Source organism: Malaya genurostris, chromosome 2 (genome assembly GCF_030247185.1).
Source record: "Malaya genurostris strain Urasoe2022 chromosome 2, Malgen_1.1, whole genome shotgun sequence".
Taxonomy (NCBI): domain Eukaryota; kingdom Metazoa; phylum Arthropoda; class Insecta; order Diptera; family Culicidae; genus Malaya; species Malaya genurostris.
In genome coordinates, this window is record NC_080571.1 from 24325100 (window position 1) to 24347309 (window position 22210).

General features: G+C 36.4%; 1 protein-coding gene across 5 annotated transcripts in view; it reads right to left on the reverse strand.

The window, feature by feature from the left end:
• The window catches only part of LOC131428380 (low-density lipoprotein receptor), a 916545-nt gene that overhangs the window by 27708 nt on the left and 866627 nt on the right, over positions 1–22210 (reverse strand). The gene's annotated exons all lie outside the window — the stretch shown is intronic.

Sequence of the window (22210 nt, forward strand, 5' to 3'; positions counted from 1 at the left end):
ACAGAACATGGAAAGTGTAAGAGAAAATTGATCGGGTTTATGACAAATTGGTACTTCTTCACGAGTACAGTATATTTCTAGCAACTAAGTGAGGTTCACAAAAATATTCACAAGGGAAGGGGAATAAGTATTATCAACATTGATCTGAATTGACGAAATCATACAACCAATGTGCATTTTATTATGTAAATTGAAAAAACTGTCGACTCAAGGTAATGGAAATAAGTTTACAACAACATTTGTTTTAACTGAATCGTTATTCCATCAGTTTTCCTTCCCGTTGAACGGGCAAAATGGTTAAAGCCTTGGTAAAATAAATTATATAAAAATTTTATTCTACAGTACGAATGTAGTTATTATCAGATGGAAAATTTTGAACAATTCATGATGTCATAATTTTTTTTATAAAGAGGAGGGCAAGTGAGCAAGTGATTGTATCCATGGAAGCCAAAGGTATTGTAGATCGATTGTGATGAGGAAGTACGGAAGTACGTTACAAGCACATATATATATATATATATATATATATATATATATATATATATATATATGTATATATATATATATATATATATATATATATATATATATATATATATATATATATATATATATATATATATATATATATATATATATATATATATATATATATATATATATATATATATATATATATATATATATATATATATATATATATGAAACTCGGAGGCTACTAAAAAGGTATTTATAGAAAGGTGTTTTTAATGTTTCTAAGAAAAGGGTTCAAATATAAAACTGACCCAATTTGTCGAGAATACCATGGAAATTATGATTATTGTGAGATTTGAGATGAAAAAACGATCATTCGCAATCTGAACATGAACGGAGTATTGTTCAATCGAGTTGCCGTCTAAATTATGTTTCACTACAAGAGTATTTCACTAAGCAGGACAACTTCGAGAATTTTTTTCGGCCTTCCCTTCACGAAACATTTCCGAGCAACGCCGGGTAATACAGCTAGTAGTTATATATTACCGCTTGAGCAACTTGTTTTTGCAACTAAAGCACATGGACTCACCAAAACAATACCTACAGTGCGTATCACAAATGTCGGGTTCACTAAGATGAATGACTAAACTGTATTGTTGTTTAAGTCAACTAGTTTGATAAAAATAAAAACAAAAATTTCTCTTTTCAATATTTATACGTTGGGTGAACCATTTTCTTTTCGACACACTGTTACCCTCGATGCCATAATGGAAAATATTGAAGAAAAATTCATTCCTAGATTTTTCAGATTAATTAAACCATCAATATGATTAAAATCGTCTGAAAAGGTGTATGAATGTTTGATAGCTTTCTTATACATATTTTGAACACTATTCCGATCATATTCTTTGAAAAGAATAGATTGTTATTCCCAAAGAAATTGATGTGCAATCATCAAAACACGTACATTCAAAGGCGCTTGAAAATTTCATGCGTACGAAGACATGTTTCACCATAAAAATGCAGTTCGTTGTCGATTTTATATTTACTAAAACATAAAAGATCAATTCTACAATATGTAGTATTACCATTTATTTATGTGCAGAATATTTTCAAAGTTCCATGTTTGTGTTACGAGCAGTTGTATAGAAAATCAAATGTGAAACATATTCATTAGAAATTATGTTTGCTATGTTTTTGTAAACATCAATTCAATTCTTGTTTTGTATTAGTTGCACAATAATTGTGAATAAATGTTCGTAACAACGGAAGAATTTAAACATATGTTGCACAACAAAGAAAAATTGCGCTTTTTCCATAACAGAACAGTCACCAGAATAGTAATATAAACTAAATTGATAACTTGTACAATCAGTAGAAAAATACAGGACAGCAACTTAACGTGCTACTTGGGTGATCGGGATTAGCTGAAATTGTACTGGGAGTTTCTAGATGATCCGACCTGGGACTGGTAAATCATCTTCTGGTAATCCCAGAATTCATTGATCAGTACCGGCGCCGGCCAGGCCCGAACGTAGATCGTCTAAGGAATGGGAAAGGATGTTAGTCTAACACTTGTTGTTACCAGAGGCCGTATATACTACAGAGCACACCACAAGTGTAAATATATTTGAAATTTAAAGAAAATCGTCCAAAATAAGTTGTTTTGCTAGAAAACATCGATGTTGTGAAAAATCTGATAATGGAAGATCGCCATGTGACGTACTGTGAAATTGAGGCAGCCTTGAGCATTAGTTTGAAAACCTTATATGTCATTTTGCTTGAACATTCAGCCGTGAAAAAAACACTTATTCACGTTGGATCGCACATAATTTGACAATCGCTCAAAAAACAGATTCGTGTCGATTGGTGCAAAGAAATGCTGAAAACATTCAATCGTGGGGCTTCCAATTTGGTGTATAACATGGATTTACTCATATGAGCCCGAAACTAAACAGCAGTCGACTGTACGGGTGTTCCAAGAAGAACCAAATCCATGTTCGCGCTGGAAGCACTTCAAAAAAAATGGTGGCTTGTTTTGATGTGGAACACATCTTCATTTTCTATATAGGGGTGCAAATCAGAAACTCAAGAAAAAATGCACGTAAAAATGTGATCAGGTTTGAAACACTTACAGCTCAGTCTATTTTGTATCAATTATTAATATTATTTCATCATCTGATTGCAAATATTTTTAAGTTTCGATTTGAATGTATCAAGCCACGTATTTTCAATTATAAATGATTGAAACTTTGATTAGTAGCGAGCAGTGTCCTATTTTGTCTGCTAAAAATCTCCGGCATACCGGATTTCCCTGTCATAGACGACGGTTTTGAAGGAGTAAGTGATATATCAAAGGGAAAGCATCGCTCTGATTGGTCAATAGATGCAAAAGCGAAGCTGTTGGAGCACGCGAAGCTATAAATATAAGCAAAGTTATAGCTAACGTTTCAGTCCTACGCGTAGCATGCTAGGAGTAGGTTGTTGCTAGACAGCAAGACAAAAAGTGTCATAAAACGATTTGAAACTTTAATTGGTATGCTTTGATCTTGTATCATGCAAGATCGGATGAAATTCTATGTTATGTCGTTCCACTTGAGAAATTGACAACCACCCCAGGGTAAATTTTAAGTGCATATGATTAGTTTCTAATTTATATAAGATGAACTCGATTGATAATGAGAAAAATTTTATCGCTTCAACCGAAATCGCAGAATGGTAGTAATGGTAGAGAAACGCTATAAAAATAATTGCTTGCATACAAAACTTGAACACATGCTTGGCAAAGAGAAGCTTAAATCTCGAAATCCGTACCGCAAGTATGTACAAAGATATAATTGCATACATTTGGAATATTGGTGTAATTTCGTCGGCTATAAAACAAATACAAATCAAGACAAACGATGTTCGGTGTTGGTTCCTTATCAAGATCAATCTTAGCAGACTCTCCGTGCAAATGCGGATTCAAAAGTGTGACGATTGATTGAACTTTTTGATTGTAGATCATTAGAAATTTTGGTTGCCTTATTCCACATCAATGTCTCGAACAACCTTATGGGGCTGATCCTTGTAGTTTTTTTCGGTATAAACGGACATGTCGCTACTGTTCCTTTAGAGGGTCGTAAGACCATGAATTCTGATTGGTCAAAAGCCCATTTGTCTGTCAAAAGTTTTTCGAGAAATAATCACGATAATGCAAGCTCTTACACATGGGCTCAAAAAACCGCATTTTTGAGCACCCAAACGTCGAATTGATGGGATTAATAAATAATTAAAATAATAAAGCGGAAATAATAAAGAATCAAGATGTGCTTGATATCTGTTGATCTTCATTTGGTGATTTCAAAAGATTTGATAACAACTATTTAGAATACGTCAATGCAATGACTGAACTATTTTGTTTAAATCCTATTCACTCGTTTATTGTGTATCACATAATTTCATTTATAAAAAATAATTAAGCTTTATTCTTTACGCGATAGTATTGCAAATTTTTTTCAGTTTCTTCGAATAGGAGCTGTGAATCAAGACTTCCCGGGAAAAAAAAAACTTTGAAACCGGAACATACTGTGTTGCGCGCGAATAATACTGAAACGTTTACTAACAAATATACAAAATAAATTCATCGGCAAGCGAACTACGACCTCTATTGAGTTCGTTATACCAGTTTTTAAAAGTCGCATAGAATGGTGCTACACTGCCAAAAGTCGAAGTAAGTCCTGATAATCCACGACGAAAATTCTAATAAATTATTGCACGAAAATATTCACAATTCCATTTTTTTGCTGAGCTGAACTTTTCTACTCACTGTGAACTAAATTAATAGCGCTCAAATGACAGAATGTTCTGAAGATGATAATAGTTACAACTGTCGAACTTTATGATGAAAACGTCAAATTCAACTATCAAAATTCTCGGCAACTATTGTTTTGAGATCTCTAAAATTTTTACAGGGTGGGCCACAATATATGAAAAAAAAAAACATTTTCATTTATTTTCATTTCGATTAAAAATTATTATAGTTCAAGGCGATATGTTACAGCAATTTTTGGAAAATTATATCGCGTAAATGGCTTGAGTACAAAATGTGCCCTTTTTCGGCATTTTCCATCGTTTTGGCTGCGGCGATTTTACTTCATATGTCGGTTTTGAGTTGAGCTATTGTTTTTGGCTTAGTACCGTATACCCTGAATAGCCCCACAAAAAAAGTCTGGTGGCATCAAATCGGGTGATCTCGGGAGCCAGTCAACATCACTGTTTTTCGATATGACTCGTCCGGGGAACAATGGTCGTAACAAATCTATTGTTAGTCGAGCTGTATGGCATGTTGCACCGACCTGTTGAAACCGGTAGTCATTCAAACCATTCTCACGAACAATGATCGTCACTAAATCATTTACATGGCTCGATAACGATCGCCATTAACAGTTTTCGTTGCTCCATCATCGTCTTGGAAAAAAGGGACCAATCACCTTATTCAAAAACAAAAACACACCAAACTGTAACTTTTTGGTCGTATCGAGACTGTTCCTCAATTAATCGAGGGTTTTCAGTGGCAGAGAACCGACAATTTTGCTTGTTAACGTATCCATTTAACGTGAAATGTACCTCGTCTGTCATGATGATTTTTTACGCCAATAGTTGGCCTCGTTTTGAATGCTAAGTTGAATAATTTCAGCGCATTCTTATGGTGTGTACTGTTCCATGGTAAAATTGTCTTCAAATGACGCTTCCAACGCGGTACAGTCAAAAGTTATTGGCTGCCGGATGCTTCCACCTTAAATAAATGACCCACCCTGTATTTACATTCTATAAGGTAATTCTGGCGAAAAAGAAATTTACGAAATAGATATTTGAAATAACTGTTGTAGCCCTAAAAAGGGCATTAATTTGCGAGGTTTAACATTATTTCGTTGTATGTCTTGATGCTTCCGAAGCAAGTCAAATCCGAAGCGAAAAATTTTTTTACCATGAATGATAAATTATTGACGCGTCCTTCTGTTGTCAACAGCTAGTTTGCATTCGTTGCCAAACCGTGCCAGTTAGTGATGTGTTACAGTAAGTTTTTTGTTCGTTTTGTATCGCTCCAAAACGTCAATAACCATGCAGGAGGGTACACTCATAGATTCGGTTGATTTTTGTGTTTTAGTGTTTAAACCTTCGCTTTCATTATTTGAACAGTTTATGTAATGAATTTGACATTGGCAACAATCTTACACCCTTTTTCTTTCGATGAGTGATACAATTAAAGCGAATAATTGAGCAGGACAAATGAAATATGGGAGTTTTATTTGTTACTCTCCCGGTTTTGGAATTTCTGAAAATGGTATTCAGCCCAATATAAGCTTAAAGTGAAACATAGTCCTACGCCAACAAATACATGAATTGAAGTTAGCCGACCAGAAAGTATGGAACAAGGGTTGATACCATATCTTGATCGAGATTCGGTTGAAGGAATCCTACGAGCGAACCTCGGAAGCGTGTTCTGTAACGCTAGTTCGGAATCGGAAAAACTTTTGGCATCGGATAAAAACTACACTGAGGTCTTCTACCACGCGGTTTTTTGTCTGTTTTTTTTTTATACAGATTTTCGAAGTTACGCGTTTTTTATGAGGCTTTTTGAAATTGCGCAGTTTTCCTGTTCTTATTATGTGTATTTTTCAAGTTACGTGGTTGTCTTTTATGCGGATTTCTGAAGTTAAGCGTTTTTATGAGGCTTTTCTAAGCTACGCGGATTCCCGAAGTTGCGCGATTCTTTTACGCGGGTTTCTGAAGTTACACGGTTACTTTTATCACGCGGATTTCCGAAGTTGTTGTTTTTTTACTCTGATTTCCGAAGTTACGCGATTTTTACGCGGATTTTCAAAGTTACGCGGTTCTTTTCTTCACGCGGATTTCCGAAGTTGTTGTTTTCACTCGGATTTCCGAAGTTACGCGCTTTTTACGTGGATTTTCGAAGTTACGCGTTTTTTACAAGGATTTCCAAAAGTTACACGATTTTTAGGCGGATTTCCGAAATTACGCCGTTCTTTTTCCACGTGGATTTTCGAAGTTACGCGGATTTTCGAAATTATGCGGTTGTTTTTTTACGCGGATTCTCAAAGTTAAGCGTTTTTACGAGGATTTCCGAAGCAATGCGTTTTTTACGAGAATTTCCGAAGTTAAGCGTTTTTGTTTTCGAAGTTACGCGGATTTCCGAAGTTACGCAGTTCTTTTTTAACGCGGATTTCCGAAGTTGTTGTTTTTTACTCTGATTTCCGAAGTTATGCGTTTTTTACGAGGATTTCCAAAGTAAAACTTTTCATTTTTTCACGAGGATTTGAAAGTTACGCGTTTTTTACGCGGATTCTCGAAGTTGCGCGGTTGTTTTTTTACTCGGATTTCCGAAGTTAGGCGCTTTTTTGGAGGCTTTTCGAAGTTACGTGTTTTTTTTGACGCGGATTTCCGAAGTTACGTTTTTTACGAAGATTTCTGAAGGTAGGCGTTTTTGTTACGTGGATTTCCGAAGTTGCGCGTTTACAAGGATTTCCAAAAGTTACACGATTTTTACGCGGATTTCCGAAACTACGCCGTTCATTTTCCACGTGGATTTTAGAAGTTACGCGGATTTTCGAAATTATGCGGTTATTTTTTAAGCGGATTTTCAAAGTTAAGCGTTTTCACGAGAATTTCCAAAGTTAAGCGTTTTTTCCGAAGTTATGCGGATTTCCGAAGTTACGCAGTTCTTTTTTTCACGCGGATTTCCGAAGTTGTTGTTTTTTTACACTGGTTTCCGAAGTTACGCGTTTTTTACGAGGATTTCCAAAGTTGATCGTTTTTTCTTCACGAGAGTTACGCGTTTTTTTACGTAGATTTCTGAAGTTACGCGGATTCTCGAAGTTGCGTGGTTGTTTTTTTATTTGGATTACCGAAGTTTGGCGTTTTTTAGGAGGCTTTTCGAAGTTACGCGTTTTTTTACGAGGATTTCCGAAGCTCTGCGTTTATTACGAAGATTTCCGAAAGTAGGCGTTTTTGTTACGCGGATTTTCAAAGTAAACGTTTTTTTTTCACGAGAACTTTCGAAGTTACACGTTTTTTTACGTGGATTTCCGAAGTTGCGCGGTTAGGCTTTTTTAGGAGGCTTTTAGAAGGCACGCGTTTTTTTACGCGGATTCCCGAAGTTAAGCGTTTTTAGGAGGATTTCCGAATTTACGCGTTTTTTTTTTACAAAGATTTCCGAAGTTACACGTTTTTACGCGGATTTCCGAAATTACGCGGTTACGCGGATTTTCAAAGTTAGGCGTTTTTACGAGGATTTCCGAAGTTCCTCGAAAAGATTTCCGAAGTTACGCTTTTTTCACGAGGATTTTCGAAGTTCGCGTTTTTTACGACGATTTCTTAAGTTAAACGTTTTTTTCACGAGGATTTGAAAGTTACGCGTTTTTTTACGGATTCTCAAAGTTGCGCAGTTGTTTTTTTTACTCGGATTCCTGAGGTTAAGCGTTTTTGTTATGAGGCTTTTCGAAGTTACGCGGATTTCCGAGGTTACGCGGTTCTTTTTTCACGCGGATTTCCAAAGTTGTTGTTTTTTACTCTGATTTCCGAAGTTACGCGTTTTTTACGAGGATTTCCAAAGTTAAACGTTTTTTTCCACAAGGATTTTGGAAGTTACGCATTTTTATTGACGCGGATTTCTGAAGTTAAGCGTTTTTTTACGAGGATTTCCGCAGTCACGCGTTTTTTACGAGGATTTTCAGAGCTCCGCGTTTTTCACTAGGATTTCCGAAGCTCCGCGTTTTTTACGAGGATTTCCGAAGGTAGGCGTTTTTTTGGAGGCTTTTCGAAGTTACGCGTTTTTTTTGACGCGGATTTCTGAAGTTAAGCGTTTTTTACGAGGATTTCCGAAGTTCCGCGCTTTTTTCGCGGATTTCCGAAATTACGCAGTTCTTTTTTCCACGTGGATTTTCGAAGTTAAGCGTTTTTTACGAGGATTTCCGAAGGTAGGCGTTTTTTTCACGAGGATTTTTGAAGTTACACGTCTTTTTTCTTGGATTTCCGAAGTTGCGCGGTTGTTTTTCTACTCGGATTTCCGAAGTTAGGCGTTTTTTAGGAGGCTTTTTGAAGTTACGCGTTTTTTTTTGACGCGGATTTCCGAAGGATAGGCGTTTTTTACGAGGATTTCCGAAGTTGTGCGGTTGTCTTTTTACGCGGATTCTCGAGCTTACGCGGTTTTAAAAGCTGGTTTTTACGCGGATTCCTGAAGTTACGCGGTGTTTTTTTTTGCATGTATTTTCGAAGTTAGGCGATTTTTTCATGCGGATTTCCGAAGTTACGTGGCCCACAGAACAAAACTAACTTTTTTTTGCTCAATTCTGTGTCATTGTCATGAGATACTTTTGGTAGACTACCTCGAAAAAGGAACAAAATGTCAACAGCAAAAATTATAGCGCATTATTGAAACGATTGAAGGCCGAAATCGCTGCGTTACGGCATCACAAGAAACGAACACAATTTGATTACAAAATCGGAACACATCATCGCAACCATGGTTAAAATTAATAAAGTGGGGTCCCCATCCACTTTATTTTCCCGATTCGGAGCTCACTAACGAACTGAATTCTGCTCGCAAGAAACAATCTTTCTGTGGTGTTCAAAATGCTCAATTGAATTGAATGAAATAAAACGAAAACATGTTAAAAATATATATTTTTCCTTCCTAAGGGACTACTACATGGAATGAAAAGTCCCGGGCCTCTCACAGAAAAGACGTGAATAGATTCGAACCGTGTATATTTTTGTTGAGAACAAGCTTCTAGATGGTCCAATACCAAATTTCATGACAATCTCTCTAGTGTTTGAAAATAACAACTAGTGTTTGAAAATAACAACTATGAAAAGGTATGGAGTTTCGTGTCCTGATGAATGATTTGTGGTACGGATTGGTCCACCATCCCCTGTATTCTCCAGATCTGGCCCCAGCGATTGTCATCTATTTCCAAACCTGAAAAGGTCATTGTAGAAACGAAAGCATATTTTGAAGGTCTTGACAAATCCTTTTTTTAAGGACATCAAAATATTGGAGGACCGATGGGTCATGTATCCCTCTGGATGGAAATTATACTGAAGAATAAAAAAGTTTTCACGGTAAAAAACGGATTTTTTCTTTGTTATGCCCGGGACTTCTCATTCCATGTAGTAAAAAAACTGAAGCTATCCGATAGTATTTTCTCAGGACCCTGTCCAATCAAATATACGCCAAGGATTTACTGCATATTTAGTTAAAACCAACATCTGCCAATCGTTCGTGGCGTTGTGGCTCGAACCAAGCTCAGTTTCATTTCATTATGTTTTTATTAGGAAAGATTAGAATGTGTTCACGTTTGTTTTTTTTTTGTTTTTCGCCTTCTCGCACAAGCAAACCGAACGAGTTAATATGAATTAAATGTAGCTTTCCTGTTCGCCGCCCTCCGTACGCTCTATTGTTTGTGAAAAGAGTGAGCACGCGAACGAATCCCCACGTTTGCATCCAATAAGCGGTAGTGGAAAATTTATGATAATGACACAAAAACACTTCTGCGAAGCATTGAAAGTGAAATTGCTTATGCGCGAAATGAAAACTCATTGGATGAGGTTTTGGTTAACGCAAATAATGGGAGGAAAAGAAGAAAATAAACAGAGCCACCCGAAAAAAGCAAGGAGGGTGGGGCCTGGGCCTCAGTGTGCATTGGCGATACTCCAAAGTCTATTTTGAATAAACTATTCAATGTTAATCGAACAGCAAGCGCTGGCAATCGACTCTTTCCGCACGCACACAGTGATAAAAACTGTTCGATTGTTGGTGGTGAACAGAACAGAACAAAAAAAAAAGAAAAGCAAGCACAGCTAGTTTCCATTCCACTATTGCGCCGGGTGCAGAGCTATTGGGCCGGAAATTGAAAACTTTAGCTCTTGTTAAGCAGTTTCAATTCAGTCCGGAGATCGTTGAAAAAGATGCCCGAGCGGAATGCGGAGAAAAAGGTGACCAGAAAAAGTTGTAGTCAAACAGAAGGTAAAAAGAACATTTTCATATCAGCTTTTCGCCTTTCGGTCAGAGCTCGAGCACCAATCAGACTAAAAGTCGATAAAATGTAAAGCGTCATCAAAAACGAACCATTCACCGAAGTCAGTTGAGGGTGAACGAAACGGCAAAAGTCAAGCGCGAAAGTTTCCGACTTCGATTCAACGGAAGCTGGAGCGTCGTCGTTTTAGCTTTCGTGTAGTTTTTCTTTCTACTTCTTTTTCTACGCGATGGAATCATATTTTGTTCTTGTTTTTTTTCTGCCGGAATACTTTTCTTTCTTTGAAATTCAGTTAGTTAGCAAGTGATTCGAAAGTGTTTGTCTGCATCCAACAAAGGGAAATAAATGCTTCTGAAGTTACCGGCACATGCATGTACAGGGTTTTGAATAAATTATGAATTTATTTCTTTGAGGAGTCTAATTCGCAAGGAGCGGTTAGGTTTAATCATTTTGACAAGTTTTGGAATGCGTCAACTAAATGACAAATTATGAGTTTGGCATCCAAACATGACCATATTCATAAACATTTTCACGAAGTGGTAGTTGAAATCTAGTAGTCGATGTTCACTTTTGTCACTTATTCATTTTATGGTACTTGAAATCCTTCGTTTTTCATTGGGGAATGTTGTGGACTGCTTTGTTTTTGCACAATATTGATTCGAATGCTGAATTTAATAGACACAACTTTTCTAGTTTAAGACTAACATTCCAGAATAATGAACGAAATCAGTTTACTAGAAATTAGACATAAATTGTAAAATGGTACCTGAATTTGACAAAAACGAACGTGTTAAAGGTGTAGAAAGAAGACGAAAACCTACCAAGTAAATATACCAAAAGTTTGAAAAATAAAAAAAAATCCCGTTTATAAAATACTTGGCTAAAAACGCAAAACAAAAAACATGAAAATTATTGACACCGGCCGAATCGAACAAAATTTTAATTAAAAGTGATCACCTGGGAACAATAAATTATTGGCGACCGAAACGAATTGCCGTTTTTTTTTTGTTCCGATGCGTACTATGTTCCACTGCCACATCCGGGCCCGGGCCCGAAACCCGATCCGCTCCCGTGATTGATTATATTTCCACAACCCTATAATTCATTATAAGATAAATTTATAGCATTTCATTTGAAAGTTAGCATCATTTGGCCGCGGTAGAACTTTTATTCCCCATAATTACCGGGAACGGGTAGAGAAAAGCCAGGACGAAAAAAAACCCATTTCGCATACCGACTGCGCCTCAGCCATCTTGCATTATTAATTGCTTTATTATAGCCGCAAAACTTCAAATTGGCACGAGGTCTTTCCCAGTATGGAAAGCAACAGCCAGCAGAAGCAGCAGCAGTAGGCCTTGGTTTGCGGTGGAGCTGCTGGATAAAATAAACTGAAATTTAATTATTCTGTGATACACATCAAAAGCCGTTAGGTAATCATGTTCACAGTAGACAGTAGGCGAGGTGGTTTTCACAGTCACATACGCTCCGTCATCGTCTGCCGGGTGGGTTTGACCTGTCAGTCAGTCAGTCAGTTAGTCTGACGGGCAGCAGCAGAATGGCAGGCGGAATGCCGTTTGTAGGTCATAATTGGAAAAATGTGTTATTGTTATTAAAAAATGCATTGTCTGCTGTGCCAAGTTTCCTTCCACAGCTCGAAATTAATATTCATCGCTTCATCGGAAAGTCTTGCACATCATGTGGTCGAAACGATGCAATGGAGGTCGCCCCGAGTTTTTTCCCGAGATGAATCAGAAATGATTTTAATGCTCTGGTTGATGATTGATGAGCGGACGGGTAATGATTCTCGTTATTTTACTTAGCATATTGTCATATTACTTGCACAATGGCACCATTTTAATATGCTTCTGGTGGTACGTCGTTTCACTTCTTGTTATTTTTTCTGCTCTGCTGCATCGGAAGTAGTAGAAGTAGTAATTACCATGCGCTTCCACGTACCTCATTTCATACAATGGAGAAGCATGGCCTTTTGTATTTGGTTCTTGAGTGCGAAAATTGACGAAAAAATAAGGTCTTGCGATATGCAAACGAAATCAAACCTAAAAATACTTCCACTAGAAATAGTCGCTACTGTCTCTAAAAATCATTCCAGAGCGGGGCTCAAACATACAACAATTGCCTCCTAAGACCAGCGTTCTAGGCATTTCACCGCCAACCCAAACTGAATTCAATGGTTTAGTTAAGTCCGAAGCTAATTTCAATTTTAATGGTTCGGTGAAACAACTTCCAACGATACGACCTTTGGTGAAATGAATTTCGTCGAATTAATGAAGACTCGTAAAATAATATTTCATAGAACGAAATTTCAGAGAACGAAAAGAACGAAGATTCATTATTTCTTCTGCCATATAGAACCTATAATGACTTTCGGTAACTAATTCAAAGGTATTGATCAAACAAACGCGCTTACTTATTCACATGAAATGCATGCAAACCGCATAGTAATCTAATAATTATGAAGATCCTCATAAGACTAAGAATGTTTTGCTCACCGAAGATTTCTGAGCTTACATTCGTTCGCTACACTTTTAATCACATTGTTGAACGAACTGTGAGTAGGAAATACAAGATACTGGTTAGACCAGTGATTCCCAAACTTTTTTTTGTCGAATGCCCATTTTGAATATATTATTCATTCTACTGCTCACCAAGAAATGGAAATGAACTAAAATTTGAACCACACCACCCGTGCAAAATCATAGCTACCAAGTTCTTTTTTGCTTAGTCTTCTAAGTTATGTTTCATAACATCCACAGAAGTACAGTTGGCAGAACGTCTTCCCGGGATTAGAAAAGGTTACGCATTCGGACGCCAGTTTTTGGATTTCGTTATTTTCTATTTCTGTTCAGAAATATTTTCAGCCTGTCTTTTCGTTGGGTAATGGAGAAAAGTTCTTCATTAGGTGTGTTTTCTTAAGGCATATGTAGACAAGACTGGATTTTTTTATAGGTGCTCGCCCTATTTTTGGTTTTGGATTTACTTCTTGTGTGAGAGACAAAAACAAAAACATTTGAAATCGAACAGTTTATTTGCGATTCATAATCTTTCCAAGGGAAAATCAATACGAAAATTATGTTTTGGTGATAAAGATGTGCATGATTGTGTTTAAAATATTTTTGTTAATATTAGGTTCAATGATTGTAAGAAAAACTAGCAAATCTCCCTACTCATTCGTAATTAATCTATATCAGTTTGGTCCCCAAAACTATATTGAATCCTATTTTGACAGGTTATAAAGAAGGAATCGCTATACACCCAAACCTCCATTTACGTACCTTATATATGTATGTATGTATGCTTGCACACTCTTCCATCTGCATATATGTGTATATATTTATACATATAAATGGTCGCTTTCACTTCACCAAAATTTATATGTATAAAGAAATACAAATATTTGCACATATGCGTACGTATATTAATACATATATACATATATAAGGTACGTAAATGGAGGTTTGGGTGTACCATTTATTTCAACAATGTTTCATAAAGTAGAATAGAGCTAGGGAATCAACTGCTAAATAAAAAAATACAGAAAATTCACTTAAATTCCTAAACATTTCGTATTCCATCAACTCAATTCATTTGCGTTGTAGTTGTTTGTAAACGGATCCAAACAGGGATACTAAAAATTTAAATATTTTCAAACCCCGAAATAAAGACTTTCGGAGGATTTTTTTTAATGAGCACAGTATTATTCCAGATCGCCATCTTTAGCCTGTCGTTGGGCGAGATACGGAGAATATGTAATCGTTCACAACCACATATTGCGCTTATACTTCAAAAATTTTCTACTAAAGCTCAAAAGTACAGTTGAGCAAAAATTTGTTGAAAACGCTAAGTAGCATTCGACCTCAACAAGCACCATTCCCCTACTCTATGATTTTGTCATTTGCTCCTGGAGTTATTTGGTAATATGGATTGGAGCTACCAATCCATATTACCAAATAACAATTCCATTGTAGCATTCGCCCCGGGCGCAACAAATTTTAGGGGGCGGCGAATATATTTTCGCCCCCCAATATATTTTCACCTGGCGCTCGTTTTTTTGGCTGTAATTAAAATGAAGTACATATTCAAACCTTATATGTTAAAGAATGAAATAATCTTTATGATTCTGATACACGATTAATTTACTATTTAGATTCAAGGAATCCGCTTCTTTTTACATCGTTACGCTCAAAAGTACGATCTTGAAATAGATGAATTTTTCGGAAGTCGGATTTAGATGCAAACCAGCAGAAATTTATGGTACTGTATCACCTTTCATTGAAAACAAATTCCACATTTTTTGTTTTTATTGCACATTTCACCTTGTGACTCCGGAACTGGAAGTTAAAGACTGTCCCAGAAAATATGGACGCAACCAAAAACCGCTGCCATTTCGCAATGGTTCAGAATCTGTCAATTTTTATGGCTGCTTTCTGTTGTTTACACTCTTCTCTTACCACTTGTGCAGTTTTTTATTCGTTTTCATTAGTTTGTTTCGAAATGCGTAGACTTTCAGCAGAATAACGTCGAAAAATTGTGTACAAATGGTGCACAGAACGCGGACTGTCACTGAGAAAGATAGCAAAAATGGAAGGAGTAAGTGAAAAAGCCGTGCTAAATGCAATCAGGAAGTTTGGTGAAGATAACACCTTTGAGGATAAACCGAAAAACGGGTCGAAAAAAAGGTCCTGCTAACCCTCAGTTGGATAAACGTATACTGAAGGCGTTCGAGCAAAAGAAGGAGGTTTCAGTTCGGGATGTGGCCAAAAAAGTGGGCACGTCGAGGTCAAATGTTCTTCGTGCTGAAGAACGCTTGAATCTTCGAACCTATAAGAAGCAGAAACAACCAAAACATAGTCCGAAACAACAAGCATCGATCAGGCCGAGGGTTCGAAAGCTGTACAATACGATTCTTGCTGGAGATTTGAACTGCATAATCATGCACGACGAAACCTACATGAAACTCGATTACAAATCCTTGCGGGACCACAATATTATACGGTGCGAGAAGGGCAAGTGTTAAACCAGTCCAAGACATCGATTGAAGTCGAAAAATTTGGTCAGAAACCTATGGTCTGGCAAGCAATTTGTAGCTGCTGTAAGATTTCGAAACCCTTCATCACCACTGCTTCAATAAACAGCGAAATATACATCAAGGAATGTTTACAAAAACGACTTCTACCCATGATTCGAAGCCACAAGGATCCTGTTGTCTTCTGGTCAGACCTTGCTTCTTGCCACTACTCGAAATCAACGGTAGAATGGTATACTACCAAAAATGTCACTTTCGTCCCAAAAGACATGAATCCACCAAATTGACCACAACTTCGACCAATTGAGAAATTTCGGGCATTAACGAAGGCACATCTTAGGAAACATGTCTCGGCAGCCGAAACCATTCAACAGTTCGAAAAAGATTGGAAAAACGTGTCAAAACTTGTCGCCAAGAAGTCTGTACGGAATTTAATGAGGAACGTTCGCAAGAAGGTGCGCCAGCTAATCTACAATGGCTAAGTAGCAAATGTTGAGAATAATATTCTGTTGTTGTAGTTTAATATTATCAGTAGAATAAAATTTGAATATTGTGAATTATTTACAGTGAAATAAAAGTGCCTCCATACTTTCTGGGACAGTCTTTACCCACATCCAACGTTCATTTTTTCTCTATTCCTTTCGTTCTAGAAATAATAGGAAGACACGGCGAAGCGCTCATTGGTGGGTTATAGGGACCAGTTTGGGCATCACTGATCTAGGCAGTCTTTTGAAAAAAAAGACAAACTTTTATTATCATTTTTTTTTGTTCAAATAGCAACAAAATACAGAAAGTGTTGTACTAGTAATTTTCACAAAATCAGTCAAATTATTTTAAAATAAAATTTTATCGAGTCCTACACTGAAAAACCTATTTTAATCCACCTAGTTGTGTAATGATGCCTTTCTCATACCTCACATATTATCATATATAAATGTGTGATATTCTTCAAAATAATTTTCTTTGATTCTTGAAAAATAGAAAGGTTTGACCATAAACTAGTATAACCCATAGAGTGAAAAAGTACTCAGGTCGGTTAGGCCATCTCTGAGGAAACGAAAAGAGGTGCTTCCGAAACCGGAATCTGGGAACCGGTATAATCGAAGTTGGTTCGAGAAAAGTGACAAGTGACAAAACCCAAGAACAAGGAAAGCCAAATTAATGTTTGGCCGTCTACTGACAATGACCACCGATCGGAATAGTTTCGAGGCAAGTTCAGAAATTTTTTTACGGGTTTTGTTACGCCGCTTTAAGTAACGGTATCCAATTTTTAACACACTTCACCATATAATTCCGGAACCGGAAGTCAGATCCGGATGAAATTTGGCAGTTTTGTATGGGACTATGATACCTTTCATTTGAATCTAAGTTTTTTTTAAATCCGTCTCCCCATCCACGAGAAAAGTGAGGAAGTGATTTGAAATAAGCATTTTTTACTAATTTACCTGTAACTCCGGAACCGGAAGTCGGATCAAAATAAAGTTCAGGAACTTTGTATAGGAAAATTGTACCAAGTTTGTGAGAATCGGTTCAGTCGTCTCTGAGGAAAGTAAGTGCACTTATTCTCATTTTTTTGCACATATTACCCTGTAATTCCGGAACCGGAAATCGGATTCGAATATTTATTTATTTATTTGTCGTCAAACTATAGTAGACCATTACATTGTATTGATTACATTTCAACACGTGTGATATTTTCTAAAATAAACATTAATGTGCATTATGTTCTAGGACCTAGGTCGTATTGAATTAAAATATTGTTTGAGCTGGGCTGTCGTCATTGTCAAGTAAATTGCTCCGCAATGCTTATGATAAGTTGACATCATTTGATTTAGTGGGCCAAATTTAGCATAGTTGGTACGATAATGACTTATATAGAATTTAGCTCGGTTTCGTAATTGTCGGGAAGGTATATAAAAATTAAGTTTAGACAGAAGTCCAGATGAATCAACCCGATGTGTAACGATGTTATGTATGAATGAAACCATTAATTGTTCTCGACACTCTTCTAGTGTGTGGATGTCAATGAGCATGCAACTAGCTTTGTATGATGGTAGAGGAAATCTTGCCCAACCTAACTTACGGAATGCAAATAATAGCAATTGATTTTGAACTCATTCTATACGTTCCTTGTGAGTGATTGAGAATGGGGACCAAACAATGCTACAATATTCAAGTATAGACCTTACGTAGGCAATATATAATGTTTTAATCGTGTAAGGATCGCAAAAATTATAGCTGCAGCGTTTTATAAATGCAAGCATGTTATTAGCTTTGCCTATTATCGTATTATAGTGATCGATGGAAGTCAACTTTTTATCTAAAATTACTCCTAGATCTCTAATGCTGATACATCTTTCTACTGTTTGATCGCCTAGTTTAATTGTGATATCTGGTGTGTTTTGTTTCCTACTAAAAGCTATTACTTTACATTTATTGACGTTTAGTTTCAAAAGGCTTTTGTTACACCAGACATGGAACGTTTGCACTTCATCTTGAAATACCACCCTGTCTACATCACTTTTTATTTCTAGGAAGAGCTTCATGTCATCGGCATAAATCAAAACTTTTATGTGTTTTAAAATAAGAAATATATCTTTTACAAATAAAATGAATAAGAGAGGGCCTAGTTGAGAACCTCGTGGAACTCCTGAGGTTACTAGGACATGGTTGGATATCCTCCCTTTAAATCGAACCATTTGCTGACGATCGCCATTTGAGTAGTTCAGGACCAGTTCCTATTTTTTTGTAGTTTGAAAGTTGTTGTTTTTGTAGTTTGTAGTTAATAACATAGGTATATCAATGCGATCAAATGCTTTGCTGAAGTCAGTATAGAGAGCTTCTATGTAATTATCCTTATCCATAGCAGCCAGTGAGTAATTGACAAATTCGAGTAAATTTGTATTAGTCGAGCGACCCTTAAAAAATCCATGTTGCATATTAGTGATTCTATTTTTAACTTGATAAAACATTTTTTCATTGATTATCGCTTCAAAAAGTTTAAGAATGCAGGAGATAATTGCAATTCCTCGATAATTACACACATCTGATTTTTTTCCACTTTTGTAAATCGGTACCAAATAGGAGTCCTTCCACATTTTAGGAAAAATACCGGTCATGAGTGATTTATTGAAAAGCCAAAACAAGGGTGTGGCTAGTTCTAACGATAGTTTTTTTCATGAATATGGGAGGAATTCCATCAGGTCCGGGACCTTTAGAGATATCTAATTTATTGTGCGCTTGCATAATATCTTGGACACTAATGTGATGAATATTAATGTCACAAGCATGTTCAGGGAAGAAATAAGATCCTCTTCGGAAAACGTAGTATAGGTTTCTTGGAAGTAATTTGCAAATAGTGTACAAATATCTTCCGATTTGTCAGCAGACTTACCCTTGAAAAACATTTTTGAGGGAAAATTATTAGATTTCAGTTTTTGTTTTACGTAATTGAAGAAATTTTTCGGGCAAGATTTGATTTCACTCTCCGTTTTTGAATAGTACTCCTCAGAAGCGATTTCAATTGCCAGATCCAATTGAACACAAGTTTGTAAGTAAGTTCCTAAGTTGACGCTACTACAGTCTATTTTATATTTTTTATGGGCCTTCTGTTTTCGATTTTTCAGATTTTAAATGTTATCATTATACCATATTGGATGTTTATAGTTAAGTCGTCGTCTGATTCTCTGAAAAGGTACCTGGTCATCAATAGTATCAAATAAAATCTTATAAAACATTTCCATTTTATAAACATTTTCCAGTTTTAATTATTTTTAACTTTATGTTATCATAATTTGCCAAGTCATACTGAAAGACCTCGTCATACTCATATTCATCGGGTCTATTATACTCATGAACAAATATGGATAACTCAATTGCAGTGTGAAATCTTTCATTTTTCCATAAGGGGGTTAAGGATTCGCTAAGACAGAAGTCTTCTTGTGAATTTGTTAGTAAAAAATCTAAGTAACAGTTTTGCTGATTTTTAACGTGATTAATTTGGTTGAATCCTAAGCATGCAACTTGATCAAAGATATATTGGAGGGTTTCATTTTTTCCTACCACTGGTAGTAGGATGCTTTCATTTTCAGAGTCTGGGAAAAAGTCAATGTCACGTTGATTGAAGTCACCATAAATGTGTACTTTCACTTCGGAAGGAAGGTTAGTTATGATTTCTTCAGCAATCTGGAAAAACTTTTCATATACTTCTTTACGGGTGTTGTTTGGGGGAAAATACACTGAGCAGAAAAAATGTGTTTCCTCTGCCAGACGAGTTTTCACCCATACGTGCTCGAATTCTTTAATTTTTCTAGTGGTTATGATCTCAGCATTAAATTTTGTAGAAATATCAATTAGTACTCCACCACCCGATCTCTTATCAGACATTTGTAAATTGCGATCATCTCTGAACACATTGTAATTATTGCCGAAAACTTCTTCACTCCTAACACTTTCATCCCAGCTTGTTTCTGTAGCTAAGATTATTGCATAAAAACTACTTAATATTTTATTACAAATTTCAGTCATTTTCAACGCACTTTTCATTCTATTGAAATTCTGGCCATAAACTATGACCTCCAATGATGACTTACTAAATTGTGCAGCATTTGGATGATAAGCATTATAATCAATAGAGTTGTCGTCGTTTTCTTCTCCTAAGGGGTGTGTCAATGACGCCGAAAACAAGAGTGTTGAGAATTGAGCGCGCCGTACAAAGTAGCTGACGCACCTTTTGGAGTCATCGGGTTGCATCGTTGCGGCGATCGTCGTGAGTCATTCGCTGGATATGGATTCAATATCTCACCTCTTTGGAATTGAATGGTTGGTCTATTATTTGCTAACGACCTAGAAAAGCGGTATTTCGCAGCAGCAAGAAGCAGTCTGTCTGGTTGGAGGATGCTGTTGGGTTGTCTTTGTATTAGATGATCATTACTAGGATAACATGAGTCACGAATATTGCAATCCTCATTGTAATTATTATGATTTCTTAAATTGTTGCTGCTGTTGTTTACAGTTTTGTTCATTTTCAAATTCTTGAATAACTTTTTTTACTTTTTGTGACTTCTAGCTTTTGCAACTTGTTTCTGCTGATGCTAGATTCTCGCGCATCGTAGTCACTCCAGTCCGATTTCCATACTTTTTTAGCGTCAAGAAAGTGCCATCCAGAATTATCTACTTTGCATAATTCTGCCGTCAAACTGAGGCCTGAGGCATTAGACATTGGTATTTGCACAGGTTTCTTCGCTGCTACCAAATGTGCTGACAAAGACTTGATTTCGTCAAGAATGTCAATGGCCAATGTCGAACTTACGTTCATGGTGCAGCTGGCCGCTGTATCAAGAGATAGCTGGTTGATATGGTTTAGCTCGTTATTCATATCACGTAACTCAGATGATAATTCGGAAGTCAGTTTTTTTAAGTCATTGTACACGTTTTCCTTCATTGCTTACATTGCTGTATCGAACAATGAGGTGACATGGTTTTTTAAGGCAACAACACTGCCGGTCAAGCTGCTATTTTTGTTTATTGAAATCATTTTGGGAAGGAACTTTGTGTAAGTTACAAGACCTTTTATTTAAATCTAAGTTGAGAATTGGTTCAGCCTTCTCCGAGAAAAGTGAGTGCAAAAAAATTAACATACAGACATTTTGCGTATTCGACGAACTGTGTCGAATGATATACAACACTATGGGTCTCCGAGGCTCCGTTCGATATTCGGTTTTTCCAGCAATTCTAATACTATAGAGAAAGGCAAAAAATGAATGAAATAAAGCGGTTTTATTTAATTTACGCGAAATTTAGTTTACGCACCCCCAACTATACGCATAAATTGAGGGTCCAGTGTAATTGAATGGCAATTGATGGCGGGAATTCCGACTGTCCAAAGTTTTACGAGTTTCGGAAAGTACCACGTGTTTTAACACGCTTCGAAGGAACTACATATTAATATGAAACATAATAAATTTTCTACGCATTTTCGGTAGCCAGGTGTCCAGAGCAATGAACACATGATAAAATTATTAGTTCATTCAACAGCAAACCTTCATTTCATTTTGATCCATGTGGAAAGGTAGAGGATTTCTCAATTTATAGTAGCAAATTGCATCAAACTAACAATTCTTCCTTTCCCAAGAAGCTATCGGATGAGGTATGCGTCTTTGTTGATCAAAATTTAGGGATGAAAAAAGTTTCTATCAGAAAATCATTTTGCAAGCTCAATTGGTTTTAATCAATTACGGAGCAAGACACTGATGTTAATGTTAAAATTTGACCAGATATGCTTTTATGAATTGCATCGTATGAGGAATTAGATCACTTGTAAAATTCCAATTTTTTTTGTGTGCGTTTATAAACTAACTACTTGATATAAATTACAAAAACCTCGTTGTGCATGTTTTCCGTGCTGTTGTCGTCGAAAGGAGCTGATCAGCATCAGCAAGGTAGCGTTGGTTAGTCGCATTATTGATTCAATTATTTGGATCACTTTTCGTTTGTTTTTGTTTACACCGTTCCGCACTTATCCCCACAGGCTGTCGTTATTTTCCATCATTTCCCTGTTCCACAGCCTACTTTTCTGTTGCACTGGCACTTGCACTCAGCTGACGTTTGTTTGCTGATACATTCGAATGCGACTTTTTTTTTAAATAGTCTTTAC